General features: G+C 51.2%; 1 protein-coding gene across 3 annotated transcripts in view; it reads right to left on the reverse strand.

Annotated features, from left to right (window-relative positions):
* The window catches only part of ZNF710 (zinc finger protein 710), a 56,746-nt gene extending 47,376 nt beyond the window's left edge, over positions 1-9,370 (reverse strand). The window contains exons 1-2 of one of the 3 annotated variants that reach the window (XM_036278056.1): positions 9,320-9,370; positions 7,852-7,934 (exon numbers count right to left, since the gene is read on the reverse strand). The gene's annotated coding sequence lies outside the window, so the exon portion shown is untranslated. Of the gene's footprint in view, positions 1-7,851; positions 8,299-9,319 lie in introns of those variants that run through there. The other 2 variants (XM_036278058.1, XM_036278057.1) reach the window with 2 other exon arrangements.
* Positions 9,371-10,825: the final 1,455 nt, after the last annotated feature.

Raw genomic sequence — 10,825 nt, forward strand, 5'->3', positions numbered from 1 at the left:
AGAGAGAAGGTATTTGGTAATAAGGGAACAATGGGCCCAAGCAGGGTATCTGGTGGTATAGAGTCAGAAAGGAAGCAATCTGGATTAGTTAGCCGTGGATGGAGTTTTTAAAAAAATAGTTCCTCTGAGAATCCGTGGTCATTAGAGGCCTTCAAAACTGCAAGCTAAGAATAATAAATAAATGGACCCATTGGTAGGGCCTTCAGGTGTCTGGTAGAAGGTAACGTACCCTCCCTGGAAGAATGTACTCTCATCCTATACCTCCAAGAATTCTCACAGGTAGAATTCTAGCAAACATAAGCTCATGAGCAAAAATCACAGAACACCTAAGGAAGCAAGTCCTCAAGGGTGGGAATCAGCAACAGAACTATAACCGCAAGTGCTTCAGATACTGGAATCATTGGACACAAAATACAAAATAAGTATGTTGAATGTGATGAAGGAAATATAATGGGGAATTAAAGATATAAATAAGGAGTAAGCGCTTTTTCTTAAAATCCTCACCCAAGGGTGTTTTTCTATTTATCTTCAGATAGAGTGGGAGGGAGAGAGAAGGAGAAAGAGAGAAACATCAACATGAGAGGGACATGTTGTGCCTCCCGCACAACCTCAACCAGGGCCTGGGATGAACCGCAACTGAGGTACGTGCTCTTGGCTGGAATCGAACCCGTGACTCATTGGTCCGTGGGCTGACGCTCTAACCTCTGAGCCAAACCGGCAAGAGCAAGAGCTTATTTTTAAAAAATTAAAAGATCTTGAAAAAGGATAAAATAAAAACACAGAAATAAAAAAAAAATCCAGATTAAAAACTCAAAGGACGAATATCAAAAATAATACTGCAATGGATTAAAATACATCAAATATATACAAATCTGTGAGTTAACATGGATACTAAAAATAACTTGTGGAAGAGCTCAACAGAAGATTAGAGAAAACTAAACAAAGAATTAGTGAACTGGTAGGCAAGAAATTATTCAGAAAACAGCACACAAAACTAAATGATTGAAAATCAAAAAGATGTGAAGAGACATAAAGGCTAGAATAAGATCTCACATACATCTAACTGGAGTTTCCAAAGGAGAGACTAGAGAGATAAAATGATGGAGAGACAATATTCAAAGAGATAGTGCCTGAAAAATTTCTAAAACTGATAAAAGTCCCCAATCTTTGGTTTCAGGAAGCCCAATGAATCATTAACCAAATAAAATAAAATACACTCCTAAGTGCACAAGTATATTATAGTGAACTGCAAAATACACGTGTGCATGTACACACACAACCCCACCACCACCACAAACAACAACCAGCACCACCAGAGAGCATTACCTAAGAACAATAATTGGGTTATCAACTTCTCAAAGTAACAGTGAAGGCCAGAAGACAATGGGATACTATCTTTAAATACTACGAGAAAATAACTGTCAAGCTAATGTTTTATACCCAGTCAAACAATCTTTTAACAATAAGGATGAAATAAAATTTCAGCCAAACAGGAACTGAAAGTTTATGATTAACAGACCTTCACCACATGTTCTTATCCCAGAAAGAAGGCCTGAGATGCAAGGAGAAATATAAGTAAACGAAATGGTAAATATATGGAAAATCACAGTAAAAGTTAAATGTATAAAACATCAAAAATAACATCCAATTTGTAGAGTTAAAGAAGAAAGAAGATGCAACTAACCCACTGTATGGCAACTGAACATAAGCAGCGACAACAGTGACTTCATATAAAGCATTCCAAGACCCACGTGTTATTTGAAAAAAGATATAGACACCAACCGACTTTAAACCTTATAAAGTCTGCATGCATCAAAAGAACAGAAATAGAGTGCAGAAGTTCTGAAGCATACAGGGGGGGAAAAAAAGGAGTGAAGAAAAGAAAACAAAATTTCAATCGGTTTGAAAGAAAGAATGAACAGAGCAAAAAGAATCAGAAAAAGAAGAAACAGAAAGCCACAAAATAAGATGGTAGAAAGAAATCCATGGATATCCAAAGCTGTAACAAATGTTAACCCAGCTCTAAGCTGCTTACAGGTGACATGAGGACAGGGATATAGGCCGAGTTCACACCATGCAGGCTGAAACCACAGGCATGGGAGGGAAGCAAGTAGCAGAGAACCATGGCCCTGGCCCCAAATTCTAGGGGAAGAGAGAGTGGTAGGACAAGCAGGGTTGGAAAGGTCTAAGGAGGACCCAGACTGAGAAGTTAGAACCCACTGGGGGCAAGACTTTCCATGACAGTACCTGCCATGGAAAAGTCAGGTAAGTAGAGGCCACTGGATGTGATCAAGAGGTGGCCAGGAACTTATGGGAGAGCAGGTTGGAGTGAACTATTCTCTGTAGAGGGGAAGAGAAGAAGTAGGGACAGACAGGGTGGACTCTTTTTGTGAAGTCCTAGCATGCAGAGAAGTGATATAGGAGGATTGGGGAGAAGCAGAGACAAAGGAGAGGGAGACAGGTACATTGTAGCTATAGTAGGGAACTGGGGCATAGGGGGAAGTGGGGTGCTCCTGGGGAAGTGGCCAGGGCAGGACTTGGGAATGAGGGGTGGGGTTGACAGTGGGTACGTGGCCCAAGTGAGCAGGCACAGGTCTCCCAGCTTGGAACAGGGGTGAGCAGGGTGCTTCAAGCAGGGCTGTGCGATGCGGGGACAGAAGAGTCCAGAATTTCGGAGGTAACCTGCTTCCAGGTAAGGCAAGTCCACAGGGGTCTTGTGGTCTGTAGCTAGTGAATGGCTGGGAGGTGAGGCTGTGGGGCTGGGACTTCCAGGAGGGGATATCACAGGGTGGGGTTAACGAACCAGCAACGCCAGCCTCCAAAGGGTACCTGATGCTTACTTAGAGGCCAGCTAGGATGTGGCCCTTGTAAGGACATTCTCAAGAGGTGCGTGAAACCACCATTAAAATCTGGCAATCCTTTTTTTCTTACCAAACACATGCACCCAGAAGCCTACTCCATTGCTGCTCCTCCTCCTCCCCCCGGAATGGGATGGGGTAAGGGTGGCATTCAGGTACCACCCAGAAGGAAAATCACACGTAACCAAGAGTCATCAATGAAGCTACAGTTTCCCGTGTAAATCCGGAAGGCAGACATTCCTGCTTTCGGAAGTGGTCATTCTTACCTGATTTTGATTCCCTATTTATTACCTACCCAGAGGGTGGGGGTGGAGGGGTCAGAAGGGAAGGCAGTTGGGCCACAATGTGATCCTTTATTCTCAGTTTCAGACTGCACTGAAAACCCTCACATTTCCAATAGTTCTCTCGGTACTCCCAAAATACACACACAATAGAGCATATACATTTAATATCAGAAACTCCTTTATGATGATGGTGGCAGAAGATGGAACCAAACCCCCCCTAGAGGTCAACACACTTCGAATAGTCCTTTCACTGCGTTTATGAATATATAGATTTTAAAGAGAATACATACTGATAAAAATTCAAATAGCACAGAAATGAATAAAAGAGAAGACAAAAGGCCTCTGTACTTGGGGTAAGGCACTAGGGATGGGGGAAGGGTCAGGTCTGTGAGCTACACACATTAATTAGTAGGTAATAAAAACCAGTTATTTTACCTTTTGAAGCTGTGGATTCAACATACATTTGGCCCTGCTTTGGCCTCTAACCTCCTTTAATCCCTTCTTTCAGAATCTACACCAATTTCCTGCCCCCCCCCCTTATTTGACAGTGCAATTCTTCCAGCACCTTCTATCCGATTCTAGAATTTTTAACTTAGCTTGCAGCACTGTACCAGTCTAGTTTTCTCTCTCTCTCTCTCTTTTTTTTTCCTTTGCAAACAATCATGCTTTGGGCCCAATAATGACACAGGTTCTCATGGGCTAGCCTGGCAACCTGGTGCTACTTTCCTTTCTGTTATCGGTAAAGCAGGGGCCTCTGTCATGTCAATTTCTGTTCCACCAACAAGAGCTCCCCCGCAGTCCCACCTGCCCTGTTACTGGGGCCCAACTGCCTGGGTACCATCCTGGTTCTGACACTTCCTATGCGTGTGACTTCTGGGAAGTTATTCAACATAAATGAGCTAATATATGGAAAGGGCTCAGAATGGTGCCTGGACCATAGTAAGTGCTGGGGGAGATCCGTCAAGAAAGGCACCGGCCCCTAGTTCTAGGAGGATGCAGACGGACACCTTTGAGGCTGGCAAAAGCTCTGGGTCTTTTTAGAGAGTGCACACGCACGTGACTCTTTGCACAGCTGTAGGTGCAACTGCAGCCCACCCATAGAGTGCAAGGCTCCAGGACTCCTGGTTGCAGCCCCCAGGTCCTGTCTACAGTGATAGCAGCTCCGTGGCAATTCTTAAAGTATCACGTTCACATGCACACTGTTATGCGGGTTCCTCCCACCCTTGTTTTGGGTTCCCCTTTTGGCAGAAATGTTACACTTTTCTTCCCCAAGGCCCTTTTCACCCTGGCCAGCTTTTCTCTCTCGCTTTGGGCCAAATCTTCCCAAGTTGCCTTAAGACAATCTCTCCCTGTGCAACAAACCTCCACAGCTTTATGTGAATTACCCTGTCCCTTCTCCAAAGCTCTGATGGTCTAGCCCCTCTTCCTTGCTTCCTGAAGTCAGACCAGAGCGCGGATGATCCGCGGGGCCCCAACCAAAGGCACCTCAGAGGTGAGAGCTGAGCAAGCTCAGGTCCTCAATAAACTCAGAGGCTGCACCAACCAGCAGTGGCCAAAGAGAAGAAAAGTCAGGAAGAACTTGTGAGTTGATCTAATTCCCTCGTTAATCAGAGAAGGGACTTGCCCGAGGTCACACAACTCACTCACAGCAAAGCTGAGAACCTCTCAGTTCAGTACTTTGATTCCATCAGCATTTCTCAGACTTGACCCTGCACTTGAATCGTGTTAAAAATCCAGACTCAGCAAGCCTGCAGAGGGGCCTGAGATTCTGCATTTCCAACAAGCTCCCAGGAGAAGCTGCTGGTGCATGGACCACAAAAAGTAGCAAGGGTTTATGTCAAGGTTAATGAACTATCCCTGGTTAAAGCCCTCCACCAACCCTTCAAGTGGCTGTGTAAGTGCCCTTTCTTCAGAAATGCCTCCCTTCCCTGTCCTCCTGGTCTGCTCCCATGACCTCTGCACTTTTTCCTTTGAAGCATTTGTAACAACTGTAATTAAAGAGTATTTGTGTAATTATTAGTGTAATGCCTATCTCCCAGAGAGATTGCAAGCTCCTCGCGGACGGGACCAGCTCAGCAACTGGAAAATCATGTGTTGTCAGTAATCGAGTAGCTATTGTGGTCTGCTGTAACCTGGACCAGTATCCTGGAGAAGGTATGGTTTCTACACATGGAAAACACCTTCTGTTGGTCTCAAGGACATAAGTGAAGAAATATCTAGCTTTAAAATTTCCTCCCGTTTCAAATACATGACAACCATAATTTAAGTTGAAAAGCATATCCACCCCCCTACACACCGAAAATGTCTCCTAAATCTTTATCAAGTGGAAAATAGTCCCAATCTGGTACTAGCCACTATGCTTGGGATTAGTTAAGCCCCCCATATAAGCATCCCCTTATAGTCTTCACTGGGTAAAAATGGTCTTCAGGCACTGTGAGGACCCTGGCAAAGAAAGCAGAAGGCATGCTCCCTGACCAGCCTCACTCCACCAACAATTTCTTCTTGAGTTTTTCTGCTGCCATCCTTTCGAGGAACCCCAAAGCTCTGAGTGCCCAGCTCCTTGGTGTGAACAGAGATGTCTGACCTCATGGCCATTCCAGGAAGGCAAAGTCTGAAGTCAGTCTGCCTGGGTTCAGATGCCAGCTCTGTGCCCTTGGATGAGTTACTTAACTCCTCTCTGCTCCAGTTTCCCCATCTGCCAAATGGGAATAACAATGTCGTAAACTAGCTAGCACCTATGAGGACTAAGAGGGATGATATTCATAAAGCACTTAGCCAAGCCAGGCCCAAGATATATAATTATCATTATTCTACTATATCCAGTTCATTTTGAGACCTCATTATTGTTCTGCACAAGTCTCCACCCAGTGGCCCCACCCCATTCAGGGCTCGCTCTTCCCTGTCCCTCCTGCCTTACCTGCCTAGAGCTTGTATGAAAAGCAATGACTCACTGCAAAACTCTGCAGTTCCCATCAATCACCTCCTGTCCCTGCCTCCTGTATCATTCGTAGGTTCCTTATGGGAGGGAAATCTTTTGTCTAATGTCCAGTACATTTATTCAACAAGTATTCATCAAGGGCCCTCTATGGGCCAGGCCCCATTCTAGGCACAGGGGCTTCTCAATGAACAAAGAAAGACCTCGACCTTTATGAAATTATGTTGAACAAGGAAATCTAGTCCACCAAGAGAGTTCAGGTCTCTGGCCCTTACAGCTCCCTTCTTCTTCCCAGACCAACCCTAAATAAATCGCAAGCACCAAAGCATAAAGAAAGCATTCTGGATCAAAAAGTGCTTAGTGTGGCTTGGGAACAGTCCGCTGAACTGGTGGGCTTTGAAGAAGTCCATGTTAAAAGAGCCAGAAGTACCTGGTTCCCCGTAGCAGTCACAGGGGCCTGTCAAATACTCCAGGACGTAACGGGAAAATGAGGCTCCGTAGCAGTCACAGGGGCCTGTCAAATACTCCAGGACGTAACGGGAAAATGAGGCTCCTTTTACCCAGTGCAGTGCACACACCCATGGTTTCATGTTCTCGGAGCCATGTTCTTTGGAACAACTCCCCAGCAGGAATAGAGGCAGCGGCCTTGTGGAAAGAGCACTGGCAATGAACTCTGAAAGCTCAGGGTCAAGTGCTGGCTCTGCCACTTACTGTGGGGACCCAAGGCATGGAGCTTGTCTCACGCTTCAGTTTCTTTTAGGCAACCTCTAAGGTCCTCTTCCGGCTTTGAAGTCCACGGGCTGGGATCAACCACCATTAACATGAGACAGCAGATTCAGAGATCCCTTAATTCAACAAAATGAGCCCTTGCTCTGGGGTTGAGGTCGGGGTGGGGCATGCAAACCAGACTGGGAGCCGGGGGAGGGCATCCTTTCAGATGCACCTGACTCCAGCTGTACTTATTTCCTCCCTGCGAACGTCAAACTCAAGCTTTCCAGGCGCAACTCCGATAGAAATATCCCTGGGCCACAAGGCAAAACTAAAATAGAAGTTGTTGTAGAAAATCTCTGGTGGTCCCATTTGTCTCCCTTCCTCCAACTGGAAAACCATTCCAGACCTTGCCTGTCTCCTTGTCTCCAGACAGCGAGCCTAAAAATAAGTCTCACTGGTTGAAATGGAAGTGACCCAAGTACAGAACCAGTGACCTGCTGGCCATACACTACCGGGCAAAGACTCACCCAGGAATCTGCTCTGAGGAAAAGAGCTAGAATCCGTCCCCACTTAAACTCATTGCATCTCCCTCCACAGGCACATAGGAGGGCGTGGAGGAAAGAAAATGTAACCCAAATGTCCAACTCCCCTACCCAAAAGAAAGCAGCTCCACACTACTGCCTTCGTGCAGGAAAGCCAGGTTCTGCCAGTTACCAGAGCCCTGGAGCACTAATTTGGCTGGAACCAAAGGTGACCAATTAAGAGGTCCTGTTCCAAGACTGGCAGGTGCCTGGCGCAGGGTGACACGTGGCAGGAGGGCCACCTGACGAAACCACCAGAAAATAACATTCACTTTAAAACAAATGAGAAAGGGACAGCCACACCGAGTCTCCAAAATCAAAACCAGAAAGGCCCACGCCTTTGATCACAAACACGAAGGATACATGTTCTAATGGCTAATGACAGTTAGGAGTGGTTTTCTTACCCTCCCCACCTGGCCCAGCAGGTCCTTTGAAGGCCTTCTACTTGGCAGACATGAACTCTGACTGTTTTTTTTACTTACATGTACTCAAAGGCAGGGTTGAAAAGAGTAGCTTCAAAGTTGGCTGGGTGACCCTCAAGGGTGCAAAGTCCTTCTCCGAACACCTGTGGGGAAATTATGTAAATTTCCCAGGAGCCCCCTGGAGCTGGTTATGTCCCCTCCAGATTGCCACCAGCTGGGAGTTCCCATTTTGCACACAGATGCAGGCGCTCAGGGCACCCTTAGCAGTTCGGGCACTCGGCCCGCAACTCCAGGGAGGTCCGGGAGGATGGTCCCTCTCTGGAAGGACAAGCCCCTCGTCATGTCCCCGTGAAAACGCACCGAGGCTAAGGCTGCGCCTTGCCTGAACCATCGCAGAGCTTAGAGAGACATTAATGACCGTTTTGGGTTCGTTAAAACCCACGCAAGCACCTCCCTGGCCTCTTAAATCTTCCCAAACTACAGCTCACACTGGAGGCAAGCAGTGGCAGCGACCATAAAAGTCATCTTAAAAGGCAACTTGGAAAAAAAAACAAAAAACACCCCGATACGCACTAGTTAGCAAGTCCGCAGTTAGGGGGGCAGTGGGAGAGGGCCGGATCTGTGGGATCTGCGCGCCCGGGGTGGAGAGGCAGGGCTGCCCCAACGGTCCCCGGGCCCCCGCGCCCACCCGGCAGCCTCGAGGTCCCCGATCTGACGCCGACGCTCACACCCCCCAGCTCTGTCCAATTAGGAAAATGACCGCGAGGAGATGTGGGGAGTGGGCACCGAGGAAGGGGGACTGAGGCTCAGGACAGACCGTGGGGAGCTGGCCAGCCGGCGAGCGTCTTCAACAGGTCCCTGGCTGGGGCGCCCCGACGCCGACCCCGCAGGGGTCCCGTGGCGCACGGCTGCCCTCGGGGGCAGCCGAACCCCCGCAGGCGCGCTCCACCCTCCCCCACCCCGGGTGGCGGGGACGCGCGGCCACCCCACCCGCCCGGAGAATAAAGTTTGTGGGCAGCCGAGGGGCGGGGCGGCGCGGCGAGGAGGCGAAACTTTGAGTCCCGGGCGGGCGGCGGGGGGAGCGCACGGCGCCGGGACACCCACGTGCGGGCCCCGGAGCCGGAGCCGCGGCCGCCGCCGCCGCCGTCACCGCCCGGGCCTCCCGCGCCGCCGCGCCGCCACCGCGGCGCTTCCCTTTCATTTCTGCTTCTCGCTCTTCCTCTCCCCTCGCTCTCTCATTCGCGCGCTCTCCTCCCTCCTTCCCCTCCCCCCCAGACGCCATCGCTCCCGCTTTCCCCCGCTCTCCCTCTCTCCCTCCAGCTCGCCGGCATGAGGGAATGTGGAAGTGAAAGGGAAAGACGACATGTTTGCAGCGCGGCGCGGGCCTGCGCGCGGCCGTCCCCGGGGAGAGGCGGGGGGCGGGCCGGCCGCGGCCGCAGCGACCCACCCCCGCGCCCCCCGCGCCCCCGCCGCCGCCCGCCCGCCCGCCCGCCCGGGGCTGCGGGGCCGGGGCCGCGCGGACACTCACCCTGGTCCGGGCGCGGCTCCTGCGCTGGGGCCCTCGGAGGGCCGGGGGCTCCCGCTGCCCACCGCCCGGGCTGCTGCTGCGCGCCCGCCGCCGCCTCCACGCGCGCCCGCCGCCTGCTCCGCCGCCCGCCCTCCGCTCCTCTTTCTCTCTCTCCCTCTCTCTCCCTCTCTCTCCTCCTCTCTCTCCCTCTCTCCTCTCCTCTCTCTCCCTCCCTGGAAGAAGGGAATGAGGCAGGGCTGACGCGAAGGGATGCAAAACAGCTCCTCCTAAGCCAGCTCGCAGAGGAAGAGAGACAGAAAAGCAGCCCTTTTATCTCTCTTTTGTTTTCTCACTTCCTTCCACCCCCCCACCCCCTCCTGTCAGCCCAAGTTTTCTTTTCTCTTTCCACCGCAGACAGGATTTCTTCTTCCTCTCCTTCTCTGCCTTTCGGTTCAACTCTCCCACTCAAATGGAAAGCCTGGAGGGTTTTCGCTCCCCCCCGCCCGGTTTGGGTGGTTTTTTTTTTGTTTTTTGTTTTTTTCCCTTCCCTCTTTTCTTCCTTCTTCCTCCTTTCTTATTTCTCTAAAAGGGTTTTGTTTGCTGTGGGAGTTTCGTTTGAAAACCAAGTCACGCCTTTTTTCCTCCTTTTCTTTCTCTCTCTCTCTCCTTTTTTTTTTTTTTTCCTCCCAGAAAAGGGGAACAAAGATGAAGTGAAGCGGGGGAGAGGGGCACCGGCAGCGTCTCGCATGGAAATGGGGGGGCCCCGGCCCGGCACAAAGGGGCCCCGGGGACGGCGCGCCCCCCGGCCCCGGGGAGGCCTGGGGCGTCCTCGGGAAAGGGAGCCAGTGGGGTGGGGGGCGCGGCTCCAGGTGCCGCCCAGGCGCCCCTCCCGGGCCCGAGGTGGAAGGCTGGGGTGTGTTCTTCACTCCTGGATTTTTAAAGTAGGCAGATGGGCTTGGAACAGGCGTCCCCGCACCGCACTGAACTGTAAAAGAGCCTCGAAACAGCTGTTTGCAGAGCCCTGGACAGCCAGGCTCGAGGGAGCGGCGCGGGCTGCGAGCGCGCTCCAGGCCCGCGTGGGGAAGGGGCTGGAGGAGCGGGGGTGGGCCCCTCGTGGGCCCTCCAATCCCAGGGCCTGGGCCGCGGCCCCTCTTGCACTGCTGGGGGCGCCGAGGCGTGGCCGTTCGCCGCGCAGGGTCAGGCCCTTGCGCCTCCCTGCAGGGGGCCTGGCACAGCCCGGCGTCCCCCCAGCTCCCGGGCAGGCTGGACCCCGGGCCTCCACCCTCCAGGAAGCCCGCCACTCGGAGCCGCGTCTCGACTCCGACGCTGTCCTCGGACACCGTGGCAGAGCCGCCACGAAGGGTCAATTATTCATGGGGCGCCCGGGCGTGCTCCCAAGACCTGCTCTGCCCTCCGCTTTTCTGGTGAAGTGGGGGAGAAGACAGGGGAAAAGTTCCCAGAGTAAAGTTGGCCACATTTCTCATTTTCCCAAGTAAGTATTGAGCACCTGCTGGATGCCTGGTACTT

The sequence above is a fragment of the Molossus molossus genome, unplaced genomic scaffold (genome assembly GCF_014108415.1).
Source record: "Molossus molossus isolate mMolMol1 unplaced genomic scaffold, mMolMol1.p scaffold_m16_p_24, whole genome shotgun sequence".
Classification (NCBI taxonomy): Eukaryota; Metazoa; Chordata; class Mammalia; order Chiroptera; family Molossidae; genus Molossus; species Molossus molossus.